Here is a 16,033-nt window from a genome sequence, read left to right on the forward strand (position 1 = left end):
GGTCGGGGCGGCGGGGGCCGAGCGCGGCCGGCCCGGCGCAGCCTATGGGAGTGCGGGGGGCGTTTGAACCCGGACAGCGGAGCAGGCCGGGACCGGCTCCGGCGCCGCCTCGAGCCCGCAGAGCTGCGGGACGGCGGAGCCCGGCACGGCCCGGCTCTGCGCTCTCGGCGGGGCGAAGGAATTCCCGTCCCCCTGCAACCGGCGCAGAACTGGGATGTCGATCAGCGCGGGCTCAAACCTGCTTTTGCGTTTCCCCATTGTTTGAAGGGGCGGGACATCAGTTTTCAAGTTCCTTAATTGTACATTTTGTTCTTGAGATAAAAGCAATAAAGGCACAAAAAGAAAACAACTTGGGAGATTTGATTTGCTTTCAGGTGGTGACTGCATAGCCTTAGCATTTCCTATAGGACCACCAACTGTGCCTGTGGCTTTGAAAAATAAACTTTTCCCAGTATTTTAGGCACACTGTTTTTAGTGTCTTTTATAAAGTAAGTATTTGATGATGATGATGATGATTTATTTAAGCACTAAGAGAAATACTGCAAACGTTTCTTTCCATTTAAAAAGAAAGGCTTTTTAAAGATGTGATTTTACTTTTGGGAGGTGGATGCCTTACCCACGCACAATGAGTCTGTCTGAATATTCAGCTAGAGTTGACTCTTGCTTTTGGGATGGCTCATGCCACATAAAACTGAGCACATATTCCCAAATTTTGTAGGATCGAGTCATAAGTTAAACAAACCACTTCCATAAGTATCCCCCACTTAAGTGTTTCAAATCTCAGTGAAAAGATGTCATGCTCTGTGTATTAGCCACATCACTATGGTCCGTGGTTTATGATATTGATTAATTTACTGTTTAATATTAGAATAGACCAAAAGTTGCATGATTAATCAGGTACATGAGCTGCGAGTGAAAGAAAAGTCGGTGAGAAAAAATCCCAAACCAAAATAGGAGTACTTTGCATTCTCTTTGCAAATATTTCATGAAATCTGGATGACAGCAAAAGCCATGGTATCAGGGCCATTATTTTCATGCAGTTGTACTTTTTATGTGCTACCAGCTGCTTTTGTGCTCCATGCAATCTTCAGAAATACTTAAATTCTTAAAAGAAGCAATAATTCATGATCCAAATCACTCCCTCTGCCAAGAAACGCCCTACCCAAAGCTACCGTATGAGTTTTACGTTTGTTCTCCTTTGAAAATAAACAAATTCATATTCCAGGAAATAGCTGAAGCAAATTCCCAAGGCAACAGTCCGAAATCAGGGGGGAAGGGCCAACTCAACTCCTCCACCATGGTGCGGAGAATGAGGCGCTGCAGGGCAGAGAGAGCCCAGCAGGCCCATCTCCCAGCACACACTAGGGCAGACTCAAAGCCCCAGTAACCTCTAGCCTTTGTCAGCACCATCCCTGCCTTTCTGACACCTGATGACTGCTCCCAGACTGGTCGAGTACTGTGGCTTCACCCCTTTTCCCACGGAGACGCAGCGGCTGTGCTCAGCTCTGGAGGGGCCTGCTCTCCGTGGGAGCTCCCCCGTGTTGCAGCATGGCCTTCTGCCAAAGGTCCTCCGCTGACCCCTTCCCTGAAAACACTAGTGCACAGTTTTTGTTTGGTAATTGCTAGATGTAACTAAGCTTCAGATTATTTTTTTTACTTTATCTACATGTGCAGAAGGTGGAATGTGACATTTTTTATGCCCACATGTTTCGTTGCCAGAGTCTAAGAGCATTCACCAGAGGAGGCAGGAAGGAAAAGGCTGAGAACACAACAGGAAGGAGGGGGAAGATTTCAAGGTGTGGGGATGCACGAAAAGAAACCTGGGCAGGGTGACCTGTAAAAGTGTAGGCTAAAATAATCATTTCCTTTCATCTTTCTCCGCTTGAATAGTTCTGGGGAGGGTGGGCAAGGCCTGCAGGCTGGGGAGGAGGACAGGCTGGGAGTGAAGACTAAAGATAATAAACCAAGATGAGGCATATGGCAGGGGAACCAACGGGGACTGCAGGCATGCAAACACACAGAGGTAGAAACGGATCCCTAAAATAAGGAAGAAGGACCATGGGCAAGGACAGCAGTTGTTACGGTATTGGGAGAAAGATGGGGAACAAATAAAATGGTGAAAGAAAAATAGTAAGCAAAGAAAGTTCCAACAAAGATGAGTGTGCCATTTTTGTATCATCTTATCCTGGATGAGAAAATGCCATCAGTCCATACATTGAATTTGACAAGGAGAGAAACTATTGAATAAGGAAGGACTTCTGCAAGGGGTTTGAAACACCTGACAGTTGGACATACATAACTCCTTTGGCCCCCAGAGACTAATGAGATTTTCTTTCTTTTTCCTTCTTTTCTCTCAATCTCTTTTTTCCTTTTTTGATTTTATTTTTTATTATTTGTTCCTTCCTTTTCTTCCTTCCCTCCTCTCGTCCCTTCTTTTTCCTTCCAACAGTTCTTTAAAATTCATCTCTACTCTTGCTATAAATTAGAGGAGCTAGAAATGCCATCTTATTCTATTAGCACTGGCAAAATGCATGCATTTGTTGGTAGATGCAAATTATTTTTAATTAACGTTTTTGCTTGTTTTTATACATAGAAATAGCAGAACCATGTTCCTATTATTTGAAATTCTTCCTTCAGGAGAATTTTTTCAACTCTTCATTAATAAATTGCTAACAAGCAAACCTAACATCAACAGTACTGAAAATGCCAAATCAAATGTTAGTCTAGTCAACATAAAATCATTACCTTAAGTGAAAGTAACCTAGAATTATATTCCTATTTAACATTTTTTTAGAAAATTCTTAGTAAAGTATTACAAAATTCACATCTGAAAGAGCATGTTGTATTTTGTTAAGACTGTTGGGATCCCCGTGTATTCATGTATTCCCTTTAAAAAGCTCTAAGGAAAAAGCAGATGTCTCTGTATATATATACACATATCGATTTACAGCGAGAGAGATACACATGTTAGTGTTTATGCATATATATGCTATATATATATATAGTACATTCGGTCAGATACAGATATATACGAAGTCCCATCTGTTAGCTGAAGAATCAGAATTTTAAAACATATTCCCGATATTACGATTATAGGTCCTGAAAACAGGATGGCTTCCCCAGTTTTAGAGAGAAAATTGTCTCAAAAATCAAATGCTGAAGAAAAGCAAGTGCTTAACATAACATTGGGAGATGCCTAAAAAAAGTACTATTATATTTTCTTGGTAGGAAACCTAAAAATAAAACTATTATTTAACAAGTATAGTTCAAACCATAGCCCTAAATTGATTCAAAGGACACAGAAGGACAGTCAGATGTGTGAATCCATCTTTCTAACTGAGGACATGTTACACTGCAAGAACAGGAAGTCCATTCTCTACTTTGTGTTGACTTAACTTTTTAAGAAATGTTTTGACCACTTAAAGATGGGGAAGAAGGAAACCACAGAACCGCAGCCACTACAGAGACAAATTCCTGTGGGTTTCATGGTGTTGGTGGCTCAGAAAAAGAGAAGAGTTCATATAAGATCTTTCAGAGATATCAGATGGTTTTGTTGTCCTATGAGGGAGTCTTGGGATGCTTAACTATAGTATGCCTATATATTATCAATGATGTCATGCAGTTTAGTTGATATTGTACATTCTGTATTTGTAGTTGCCACCTGATTTCAGCATTTCAGAAACAAAGAAAAAGGGGAAGAGAAAATGAGAATTCACCATATAAACCATAAGAGAAGAAATTATCTGTTTCTACCTCAAAAAATAACAAAGTGGTTTAAAATAACAAAGAAAGCTGTGGGAAATCCACGTCCTTAAAATTACACAGAACTTCAGTGTCTTGATGAATCAAGTCCCTAGGGAAAAAATTAATGTAGTAATGATGTCTAGTAATGATTCTTATCTTCGTCCCGCTTCCATGCAGTTAAAGCTTGCTTCCTATATCTACTTACTCTTTAAAAGGCTGTATATCGCTGCAGATGCCTCTCCCAAAAACACTGCAGATAATTGCTCAGTATACAGGGAATAGAGACTTCCAGTAACTTCTTGCCTCTCACATATTGGAACTGTTAGACAAAGATAAAATCCCAAACATCTGTACTTTACCTCTCATTAACAGGTTAAAGCACACACGTCAAGTACACACCAGAGGCTGGATATGAATATGAATAAACCCAACCTGTTCTGACAGTCAGCCTGTCTTAAACACCTGCTGTTTAAAGTAATTGTTATTTCTTGTTTAACACCTTAAAAAAGAGTTCTAGGTTTAACACAGTGCAAGTTTTCTTTTCTGTTCAGCCAGAATATCACTTCAACTTTTAAGCAAATGGGAAATGTACAAATAGAATTAAAAGTAGGTTGCAACGCAACATTATTTTCAGCCTTAAAATACCTAAAGAATTTATCACTGTAGAGCTGAAGAGTAGAGTCTCCTTGGTTTGGATCAGCTCTTAGAGAATCTTTGTCATCTGTATAATTATGTGTAGTGACAAAATCTGAGACCACTGTTGAAGAAAATGTTCATGTGATTCATAGCAGCAGAGCTAAATTATTACAGAAATTTATTACAGAAATGTTATGTAACTATTCTACTTTCCATCTCAGATATTTTGTGAACAGAGCTGTATATTTCAATCCACTGCAGCTGATCAAGACTGAATTTACAAAATGCTTCTTAAAGCCACTGGTTGTCAAAATGTCAGATATTCTGAACTGTGCTACTTTCTCCAGGTTTATTTGGTAGAGAAGGGACTGTTAAAATAATCAGAGACAGCTGTGAGACTTCAGCAGGTGCACATTCAGTGAGTCTGTGGTTCCAGGTGGATAAACAGTCACACTGCAGACAGTACTACACATGCTCCACCGATCTACAGTTCTTATTTTCATAGTTTGCTTTTAGAGAGCACGACTAGCAGTTCATTCTTAAAAACGCTTGCCCAGACAAACAAGCAACATGCACCAAAGACTAACTGTACAGGCACTTTAGAAAATAAAAAATAAAACAGACACAGGCTTCGTTACTTACAAACTTTAAGTATTTCAGAAAGGCAGCCCCGGGACAGCTTAACAAAATTGATTCATTTAATTTCCTTGCTAGCAAACAACTCTGTATCCAAACCCAGACATTTTCCAGGAACCCTTGTGCAAGACACAAAGTGACAAAACTGTTCTCTGAACCTCTCCCCCAAAAAAATTCCCCACATATAAGGAGGAACAAAGATGGGGAGAAAAGGTGTGGTTTTCCAACCCAGATAGTTTTGAAAGGTGAGATCACTTCTACAGTTTCTCGAGCACAAATATCAGGCTTGCAATAAGTACTACGGGAAAGTATCATGACTCATTTTTGTTAATGAGAAGGGCTTGCATTCAGAACATGAAAATATGTACTGAAAATTGTTACATTCAACACAAAAATATATACTGAAAATTGTTATACTGCTAAAAACATTTATACATAATGGTGCAAAAGTGTGAGCTAATTTGTTTCTCAATTCTTCATATAAGAAAGACTTTATTGCATAATTGCAAAAATGTAGAAACTTAAATGACCAAACTTTATAAACTATAATCTATTTATTTTTGCCACTCAGCTTTTGTCTTTTAGAATGTCAAATTTATTTTTCTCCTCTAATCTTTCTTATTACAACTGGTACAAGACTCCATTTATTCTTTTAAAATTCACATGCACAAGTCCATCAAGTCAAGGGACTAACAATGTGCTTAAAAGTGGGAACACCAGATTACACCCACTTAATTCTAGTGTAATCTTTACCTTAGTTGGTAGCTCTGTCCTAGTAGCACCTGCTTTACAAGAGCAACTTCAGCAAGGTTCAGAGCAGGTAAGTAAGGTGACTAAGCTCCTGCTGGTCACACCCAAAGGGTTATGAACTCTTTCCATTTTAGTATTTGCTTTTGTTCCTACCTCCAGATATTAAAAACAGTTTAAAAAAAAAGCATTTTAAAAAGATCGCTGTTTGTGTCAGTGTAAGAAACTCAAGTTATCTTATTTGTACCCCCTGAAGCTTTCTTAACTATATATTATTGGATGATTATATTGCACAGTGGTGTCACCACTGGTCTGCAATGGTTCGTTGAGGCTCCCTTTGAAAATTATTATCCTTCCAAAACATATTGTCTGAGATGTGATTGCATAACATATTACATATAAACATGTTATAAAACACTACAGTAGAACATAGTTTTATGAGTTTTAACTTCATATTTCAATAAATTAGCCTACACCCTCAACAGATCCTATTTAAGACAAATGCATTGAGCATCACATCCTTTCCATCTTAAATTTAGGAGTGCTTTTCAGTTACTTTTAGTCTGTAGCAACTAAGTATACATCTGGTTATCTGTGTTATTACATATTCTATTTTAGCTGTGTCTGCAATCAATAGCAAAATTTAGCTCCCCGGGACAACATGTTTTGCAGTATGCCCTATTTCGTCTGTTACAGTGTGGTTAATATTAAAATTCTTAATTATATAAATAAAACTAGTTACAAATTTTTAAAATAAATTAAAAGTTTTCAGTGTATGTAACAGTTTAAAGATGGTAATATACATGAGAGGATACTAGAACAGAAAGTGCTTAGTGTGGAAGGATATTGCATTATTTCCTGAGATGATGTTGTCAGGAAAGAAAAACACATGTCATGGGTTGGCTTTTAGGCTTTGGTATGTCACGGCACATGAAATCAGTGGGCAACGCACACTAACGTGACGACTGCCCCACATTCTTCTTACGTTACTGACCACTTGTTTCTCCTCTTGTACCGTGTCAGCCCTTCCATAGCTGCATCTTACTAACTCTGTGGGGATAACTGAAGTGATACTCATTAAAAAATTATCCTTGTAGCACAGAGGCAGGAATAAGTGGCCAAAGATGGGGACTTTAGCTGAATTTAATGGCAAAGATAACATGACTATGTATCTACACTTGCATAGCATTTATCTACACTTTAAGATAGATCACCTCAGCTGCAGATTTCTGAACCTGTGGACAAAAGACATCCTTTGCCTTAGAGAGGTACCTCATCTGACATAAGATTGCTTGCTTCAATCCTTGGATAATTGCATGGCATTTTTCAAGTAGTCACCATGCACGTGCAAGAAATTCTTAGAAGCTCAATTTTTTTAGTTTGGAGATTTATGTAATATTAGCTGTATAAAGACATAGTGCGACCATTTGTCACTGAATCCCTCAAAAGCCCTCAAAAAGCATGCATGCATTTTACACTTGGTCCCATTAACTGCAACCTGTAATGCATTTTCAATAAATTCTTTTAGAAATAAGTAAATAACATTTTAATTCAAGATTTACATAACCAAATTTTGACCACAGAATAATATTGAATATGTTTAACCCAGTAAACAAGAGATTCAAGCAGATGTGAAGTACTAAATGAGAATTTTTTTTATGAGTCATCACACTGCTTATACTGATACAGTACAAACTTCACTTATTTCTCTCAGCTAAATAGATTCAGTCCAGCTCTCTAGGCACTTATACTGCAAGCACATCTGTAAACTGATTTACCTTTGCCAAACCAGAAGTTCTTCAGAGAAACTCATATGTGACATCTGCAGGAATGGCAGAGCTCAACTCTCAGCTCAGTGCTGCTGGTTGAAACTGGTTGTGCATTAACTTACCCAGGAAACATTAGTATTTGATAAGATAAACATATATGGCTAAGAGTGTATCTTTATTTAAACTCCAACTTTAAACCTGAGAAATCTACAGTCAGAAATTTTCCTGACCCTGCTGTATTACCAGAGAAACCATCCCTTTTTTATAGGACCATACCTACCATGCCACAACCTACACTGCAGTGAAGCCAAGAGGCTTTAATCAGAGCAATGCTTTAATCCAGCTAAACCAATAGAGTCAGTGCAGAAAGATTCAAAGCAAAAATATTTACAGTGCAAAGCTCAAAGCTAACAGGGCAAACGCTGTATTTCCACACTTGGATGACTGTTTCTCAGCTAGCAGCATAGGCTTCACAGAATCCACATTATATCAATTTCATTAGCTAAATCTCTTCTTTACACATCTGTCAGTTCAGTGCAGTGTGCAAGCTGAAAAACTGTAACTATCACATCCTTTTTTAAATGTGTGAGATTATAATACTTGTGAAAAGTGCTAAAGCAACAGCCTAGGGACTGAAATCCTTGTTTTCTGAGCAGGTAAAGCAAGGACAAGCGTTAAAGCAAGTTTCCCAGTGAAGTCCAGTCACTATGGCTGTTTTCAGTCCCGTTGATCCCTTTGCCTGAAAGCTTGTCCAGTATTTACAGTCATAGTATATTCTGAGTTGGAAGGGATCCACATGGATCATTGAGTCCAACTAATTTCCAATGTTATGCTCTAGTCTAATAAAAGATACAGCTTCCCATCATAAAACTTGCTCCCTAGCTAGCACGTATTTCAAAAGCCTTTTCCAGAATGGAGAAACCAATTTTTGTCAAGTGTTCAAACTTTCATGAGTCACAAAATACTCTTGCTTCTTGTACTATTTTAAAATGAGTAAATATTACAATTGAGAATAAGATGCTTGATGCTGAGAGATTTAAGCAGCTTCTTATGCAAAATGTAACAAGTGTTTTGAAGGAGATCTTCTACAGGTATTTCATTTAGACTTATTTTCCCATACTTTTCAAAAGCTCCTTATTAGAAGGGGCAGCCTTCAAAACAGACTGGGTGGTTTTGTCTCCTGAAGACCCAATTACAAATAGAGAGCTTGAAATCAACCCTTTGACACTTCCCTGGCTATGTGTCGCACTGACATTTATCAGAACATCAAATACAAGCACTGCTGCTTTTTAGACATGCACTGCTGAACAAATAGATTTCATACTACTTCTAAATGTTTCTCTCAGGGTAACCATATTCTATTTTCACAACTGGGCATCTCATTGCTTTCTGAACAATCAAGATCATGGTGGGGAAAAAAAAAAAAAAGAGCAAGCCTAGCCCCTAAATCATCACAGAAAGCATCCCAAGCCAATTTAATAGAAGAAACACCATGTTTATACATTTGTCTTACTGTACAGACTAATTTTTTCTAGTCTACTTATTTTCATTTCTATAACTTTATCAGTTTCTTGGATGCATTAATAGGCCTTAATAGCCTGAAAAAATTGATTATGAAGATAATTAATTGTTTCTCTAATTCTCCAGTTGCTGCCCTCTAATCTGGAGGCAGCAACTGGAGTTGACAGAGATTTACCAGGATGAAGGACAAAGGTGAGGTGGAGGCATTTTTCCCCCACGAACACCGTAATACTTGCCCTAACTCACATAAAATCTCCTCTGTCTGTTCCCCAGCCAGAGCTGTATCATGAGCAGTTAACCCACTCATTATTCTTGGCACAGAAATAAATTAGAGAGGTAATCACTGAATGCTTAGATCATTTGGGAAAATCAGTGCAACAATCTCTACATAGATAAGCATATTTGAGAGGGATTACAAACCATGTACAACACTTATATCTGCAAAGGCACAGGATAATACAGTAGCTGTTGCCCTCATTATATCAAAAACAACAAGTAAAATCTGAGCTCTGCAAAATCTTTGCTCATGTATATGCAGGGTCAGCTTTCCCCACGGCTGGTCACAAAGGCCCAGAGCCAAGGGTGTGAGCAGTGATCCTCCCTGCAGCAGCACAAGCCCCATCTTGTACAACCCATACAACCTGAGAACCACAGGAGCAGTCAGGGGAATGAGTCTTCAGAACATGTCATTGCCTTAGTACTTCATAATACTACAACACAGGTAATGAGATCTTATCAAAACGCGATTTAATGTCATGACTTGAGCTGGATGGTGAACATTGCTATTTGAATTTAAATTACAATTTTATTAGGTATCGTATTTCACTTTAAAATTAGTATTTTTTTTCTATGTGAACAGATCAGATTGTGTAACTGAAAGCTATCTATGTCACAGCCTTTTCCATGCCACTGCAAAAATAATTCCAGTGGTCTCAAGGATAAGGTGACTGAGGTTTCTCAAATATATGTGCTATATATGCAGATAAACTTTGTCTTGTTTTTTAATTACAGTGATTACTTTCCATCTTCCTGCCTGCACTGACAAAGCAAATATAGACCTTATATGACCCTCCTCCAACTCCCCTTCCGAAAACTGTGTCACCCGTGAAGATGGCCAGTACCTCACTGATACACTATTGTGTGGCAGTCAGGGACAGAGAAAGGAACAGCCTCAGTGAGAAGTACACCTGGGGACAATCTGCTTTAGCAGTATTCTATTACTCTCTAGACAGCATGAAAAATAGCATTGTACAGCACCAGCATGTTCCTTCTTTTTAAAGACATGGTTCTTGTATTTGACACTGAAATTAATTCAGCCAACATTTGCAGTCCTTTATTAAAGGGCTCTTTGAACATAAGAAAACAGAGATACTGTAAGAAGTCATGCATCTGAAGTTGTTTGGGAGTAATTTCTTGTTTATTCAGTGTGTGCAGTCAGCTGTGGGCTGCACCCCCTTAAACAAACAGTCCCCCTGCACTGACCAGGGCAGTCACCTGAAAGACAGTTCTGGTGTTCACCACACTCTGCGCTGACCGGGGAAAAGGCAACTGCCAAACTCTGCCAAAGGACTCCACCAAAACCCTCCCAGAAGACCTGGTTAGAGGACGCAGTGAGTCAGGGTACTGCCTCTGGAGGCACCTTCCCAGCACACCCGCTCTGACCTGCTCTGCTCACTTAGCCATGCTCCATCTGCATGCTCAGCCCTCTTCCCCCAGGCACAGCTTCTGCCACGAAAACCTTCTTCAGACTCCAGAGGAGCCTCACTCACTGCATTGCTAATATTTTTAGAAATGACCCTGTTGCTGCAGTGTATTACAAATTAAACAAATGCACTCTTATATAACATTATTACAATTATATTGCAGTCTTTGCCCCAGAGAGACAGCAGCACCACAGCTACTGAGGTTCTGCCACATGAAGGGGCAGAAGAACTGGACAGCTGAACACTGAGTGCATTGGATCTTGCCTGAAAGTGAGGTGTTAACAGAATACTTGGATTGAGGATATCACCTTACTCCATCAAAAAGTTATACGTACATAAATCTTAAATGACTTGCAGCATGAAAACAAATTGCTAAGCCTCCAGCTGAGATTTCAACTCATTTTGAGTTTCTAATTATGCTTGAACAGCTCTTGAAAACACTGAGATCTGTTTCTGACTGCATAGCAAAGCATCAAATGGGCAAGACAAATATTGTAGTAACCTTCACAAGCAATCTGATAGTTACTGTGGAATTCATCCTCTGCCCTTTATCTTCTCTGGGGAAGTCAGTACTGATTATGAAAACACAATAATAAGACATTCCAGAAATTTATAATTTTTTAAATCTATTTTTAACATTTATTTCAAAATTTTAAGCAAATACTGTGGTGTTATCTTTCCGTTTCCATTCTCTATTCTATGGAAGAAGTATTTAATAGACATACTTTGATGTCAGTACAGATTCACAGGCAGATGATTTTCTTCTGAACAAACTTGTTTCTGTAAATATAAATGCAATGCAAACATAACTGGCACAGTCCTGTCTATCGTAACAGCTGTGATTAAATCATACCTGTTTCTATTGTCAAGGATGTTTATTAACCTGCACTTTGCAATGAAAGGGCAAACAACTGTGACTAAACCCATACTTTAGCAGCAGCAGGATAGAGATGTTAAATTCTGGACTGCGCCAGCCTCACATTCCTCCAGCTCTGGAAATAGTCTCAAAGACAGTCTTTTCCATTTTTCCTTTTTAGTTTTTGGAGTTTCTTTATATAGAGATTATTTACTAGGCTCTTCAACTTTGCTATGTCACATATCTGAAGAAAAAACAGTGCAAAATACATAGCATGAAACATACTGGTTTTCAACATTCCTTTTTCAAGCATTTTCTGGGACCTTTTTAGGAGAAAAATTGTTCACAGAAAATTTTCTTGTATGACCTTAGTATTGTCATCTCTTCCTCACTGAGGAGGATCACTGAGGTACAGACAGCACCAACACCTGGATTTTACCACTCAGATGCCACTGGCATGCTCAGTGACCTTGGGTTAATCACTTAACTTCTCTGTACTTCAGTAAAACATCAATGGGGTCTATATGGCCAAATAAATACAATGAAGAAGCTTTTTATGTGCCTCAGAAAGTAACCAGTGGCACATAAATGCACAGTACTGCTGTAAAATTGTAACTGAAAAAGACAAAATTAAGCCAAATATCGGTAGCTATTCTTAAGAACTCATGCAACTTGCACATTCAATCATTAATATTTTCATGCAGTTTGTGTCTCCTGACGGTCTCTCCTGACTTTACCTTACCTCGGCAAGGTACCTTATTGCAGCTCATTAAATACTGGCAAAGTATGCAAATTTGTCAGGTTGCTCCTCACAGAAAAGGCCACCTGTATGAAGTGTTTGTAGGTACAGTGTGTCTGTCTGAGCTTTTTAGAAACCTAAAAAACAACACTACAAAATACAAACAGATTTTTAATTTCTGCAGTATTACCACCTCAGTTCCTTCTTCAGCATTACAGTTGTGTAATCTCTATCCTTGGAAGTTTCCAAGATCTAACTGGTTAGAGCCCTGAGCAACCTGGTCTGGTCTCAGAGCTGACCCAGCTTTGAGAGAAGGCTGGAGCCCTCATTTGGTCCCTTCTAACCTGAATTATTCCACGATCCTTTCCAGCAGTTTCTTTCTGCCTTCTTCCTGATGTTTTTCAGGATTTCTCTTCTAGGCTAGGGACTCTAATACAGAGATTGTTATCTTGGCAGAAAATTCAGGTGTCCAATCTTTATTAAGTTTGTTTTTATGAAAGGTTCAGTGTATTGCAGGAAAAATCAGTATTTATGGTAGATTTGCATATTATTTGGTTTTGATTAAAATGTCAGTTTTACCAAAGCTTCTGGAACCTTCAGGAAATTGGAGGAAAAAACCCACCAAGTTATTTATACTTTTCAGTTCTTCTTTGTAATTTCTGCTACTTTTTAACTGATGTCTGTATGTTTCAAATGTTGGGTTCTGGCCTGTTGTGCCTGATCCATTGCCTTCTCCAGTTTCCAGAAACTGATGTGGATGAACTTGCAGTAAACATTTTAAGTGATTAAAGCCCTGCAAAGGACACTGAGTTACATGTGAAAATCACTGTTATGAATTACCTTTTTCTTCATGAAAATTAGAATTTCTTCAGGTTTTCACCTCTGCATTAGCCTGTGTTTGCAACAGTACATTAGTTTTATGTTCTGCGCATTTTCAACCTGCCTAACTAGCTCTCTAAACTATTTTCCAACTCCAGTAGAGGTCAATTTTTCAAGCTTTTCAAGTAATAGCAGTGAGCTGTATTATACCTTTTTCCCTCTTTCTACTGTCTGATAGGAGCCATTACCGCCATTTGGCAAACAGCATGCTTTTACTTTTTTTTTCCTTATTCCTTTCTTGAAGAGATTCTGTAAGAGTTATAAAAAGCAGACCAGCTCTGCAAGCACGTATGGAAGAATTCTTCCTGTCTGTAAAAGGCAATGTGAAAACAAAATAACTTACATTCAAAAGTTATTAAAATGACTGCTGGAGTCAGGAACCAAAAGAAAGAAGATCAACTAAGACACAGTTGTTTTTACGTCCACCTTACCTATACTTAAGATTTTTCACCAAATTGTTGCTGCTATTTTATCTTCTTTAAGCATTATTCTATATGCAAACATGGCCACTTTCAGTATTTTTCTTTTACGGATTTAAGATCTGTAATGCTGAACCAAAATATCTTCTTTTTTTTTTTTTCCCTCCCTTGCATATACCAGCTGGTATAAATGGCTCCAGTGAGTAATTTTCCTTAAGGGCCTCTACGTAAGTCTGGCATATTCTCTGACTATTCACATTACTGAAGGTTGCTTACAGCTTTGAGCAAAACAGTGAGAGTACTGCCATCCTCATGATCAGGCATCCAAGGAGACAACTCCTTTTATAAGTTACAGAAAAAAGGACTCTCTGTTTGCTCAAACACTTGCACACTCTTCAGTTTCTTGCCAAAGGCTGTTCACACTTCAAGCTCCTGCTGGATTCTGGATATACAAGCCGAGCAATCTACCCATGATCAGTGAGTCACCATGGCATGATTATCCTATGATTAAACCACTTTTGCTTCCTTTTGCTGTGGCCACTCCACACTGGAATCTTTCCAGATAAGTCCACATACTCCTGCTCAGAGACCTGTTGATCTCTTCAGTACACCACGTTTGAGATTGTAGCACCAAGGATTGTTGGATTGAGCACTACAGAAAGGCAATAAATCACAATGCCAAACTTAATAATTTCTACGATTCTCTGTTCTCATCCTCTTATCTGGTTCAGCCAGAACAATCAGCATGATTTTCCAGTTGTGGGAAGCCAGGTGGAGGAAGCACTGCTATGAGTTTTTGTTTACCTTTGGTAATCACAATAATGACTACAAAGAAGCCCCTGCACAAATGACTAGGGAATACAGAAGAATCAGCAAAAAGGTGATGCTGCAATGAGGAGCTGGAAGGTGGGTAACAGTTGTTTTGGGACACTGAGATGTACCCAGGTCTATTTTCATCTATATAAACTTAATCCACAAATCAAACTGAATCCAACGCAGTAATAAAAGTGACAGATAACTCACAACAAAACATGGGTATGAGACAGGTTTTCGGGAAAAAGCCTCAAACAACTGCAGTGATCATATGAGCAGTCCCTAAACCTCAGCCCGCTGTGGTGCTATGAACTAGTGGGCAGCAGAGGGCACGGACATGCTCAGGGGCATTCCAGCTCTGCCTTGGAACCCCAGGAACAGAGATGGCCACAACTGCCTTTTGTTCGTTGGAAGAGATCTGTAGCTCTTTATGACATCCCCAAGATTTTTGTGCCTTAAAGATTAAAACCTGTCAGCCAGAGACAGTGTTGCCCTAGTGTCTTACGGAATGTTTCTGCTCTCTTTCACAATGTACTGAGGGGTATTTTCTCTATGTATTATACTGGTATCTACTGTAACCTAAGCAGTACAAGATGCCAGTTTTCTAAGACTGTATTTCAATCTTTTTAGATGTTTGCAAAATGGTGGTATCCTTAAAAGAACAACCCCATCATGCAGAGGACTGAAGGAAAACTCTAATTTAACTAAAGAGCCCTAAAGCTGCCTCAGTTCAGACTTGTTCCCAAGAGAACACTGCTGGGAGCCAACTACTGCCTCTTCCTTCTCTGCTTTCTGTTGCTAGCTCGACTAAATCTATTTTTTACTGACATGCCACTTATAAATATGCTGTGAAATGTGGACAAAATGCAAAGAGAATTTGCAAGTTATGTTGATAAACATTTGACATCAGTTTCCAAAACCTAGAAATAGTTTTGTGATGCTCTGAACTCTGGTAACACAGGGATGATATTACACAGTATAGCATTTTTGTGGTGTAGTTGCACAGAAATGTCAGCTGTTAGAGGAACAGCTCCCTGATGTGAAAGAGCATATTCTAGCATCTTTACACTGAGACTATTGTACATAGTGGCTCTTGATAAGTAGTTTGCTGTGCTTCTGATTTTCTGTGTAACTACTCAAGTCAACTTGTTCAGTTTAATCACCTACGAACTAAAAATAAAATACATGTTCAACATCTTGTGATGGATATGTTATATAAATGCTACTTAGTACGGTAATAATTTCTTTGCTATATTCACAATTTTCTTACATAGCTCCAAACAGAATTTGAAACATCTTGATAACACTTCATTGACACCCTTTACTTTTCAACTTGGATTTTAAACATGGGTGTCCTCCTCTGCTCAATCCACTTTCAGCCTTGTTCTCTCTGATCTTTCTCCTGATCCCCTGACAGAAGTTGCTCTGTCATTTGTGCTGCTTCAGCAGTCTCAAACTCTTGACTGCCTTTAACCTACTGAATCACTTCCTGACTTTATGTGATGCCTGTAAACTCCTCTTCACCTGAATGTGAAGACGAGCACTTCAATCACATTTCTCCATTCTAGCAA

General features: G+C 38.8%; 1 protein-coding gene across 3 annotated transcripts in view; it reads right to left on the reverse strand.

Moving 5' to 3' along the window:
- Window positions 1-16,033, reverse strand: part of TJP1 (tight junction protein 1) — a 159,288-nt gene that overhangs the window by 69,389 nt on the left and 73,866 nt on the right. The gene's annotated exons all lie outside the window — the stretch shown is intronic.

This window comes from Corapipo altera, unplaced genomic scaffold, assembly GCF_003945725.1.
Source record: "Corapipo altera isolate COAL_440 unplaced genomic scaffold, ASM394572v1 308, whole genome shotgun sequence".
In the NCBI taxonomy this organism is placed as follows: domain Eukaryota; kingdom Metazoa; phylum Chordata; class Aves; order Passeriformes; family Pipridae; genus Corapipo; species Corapipo altera.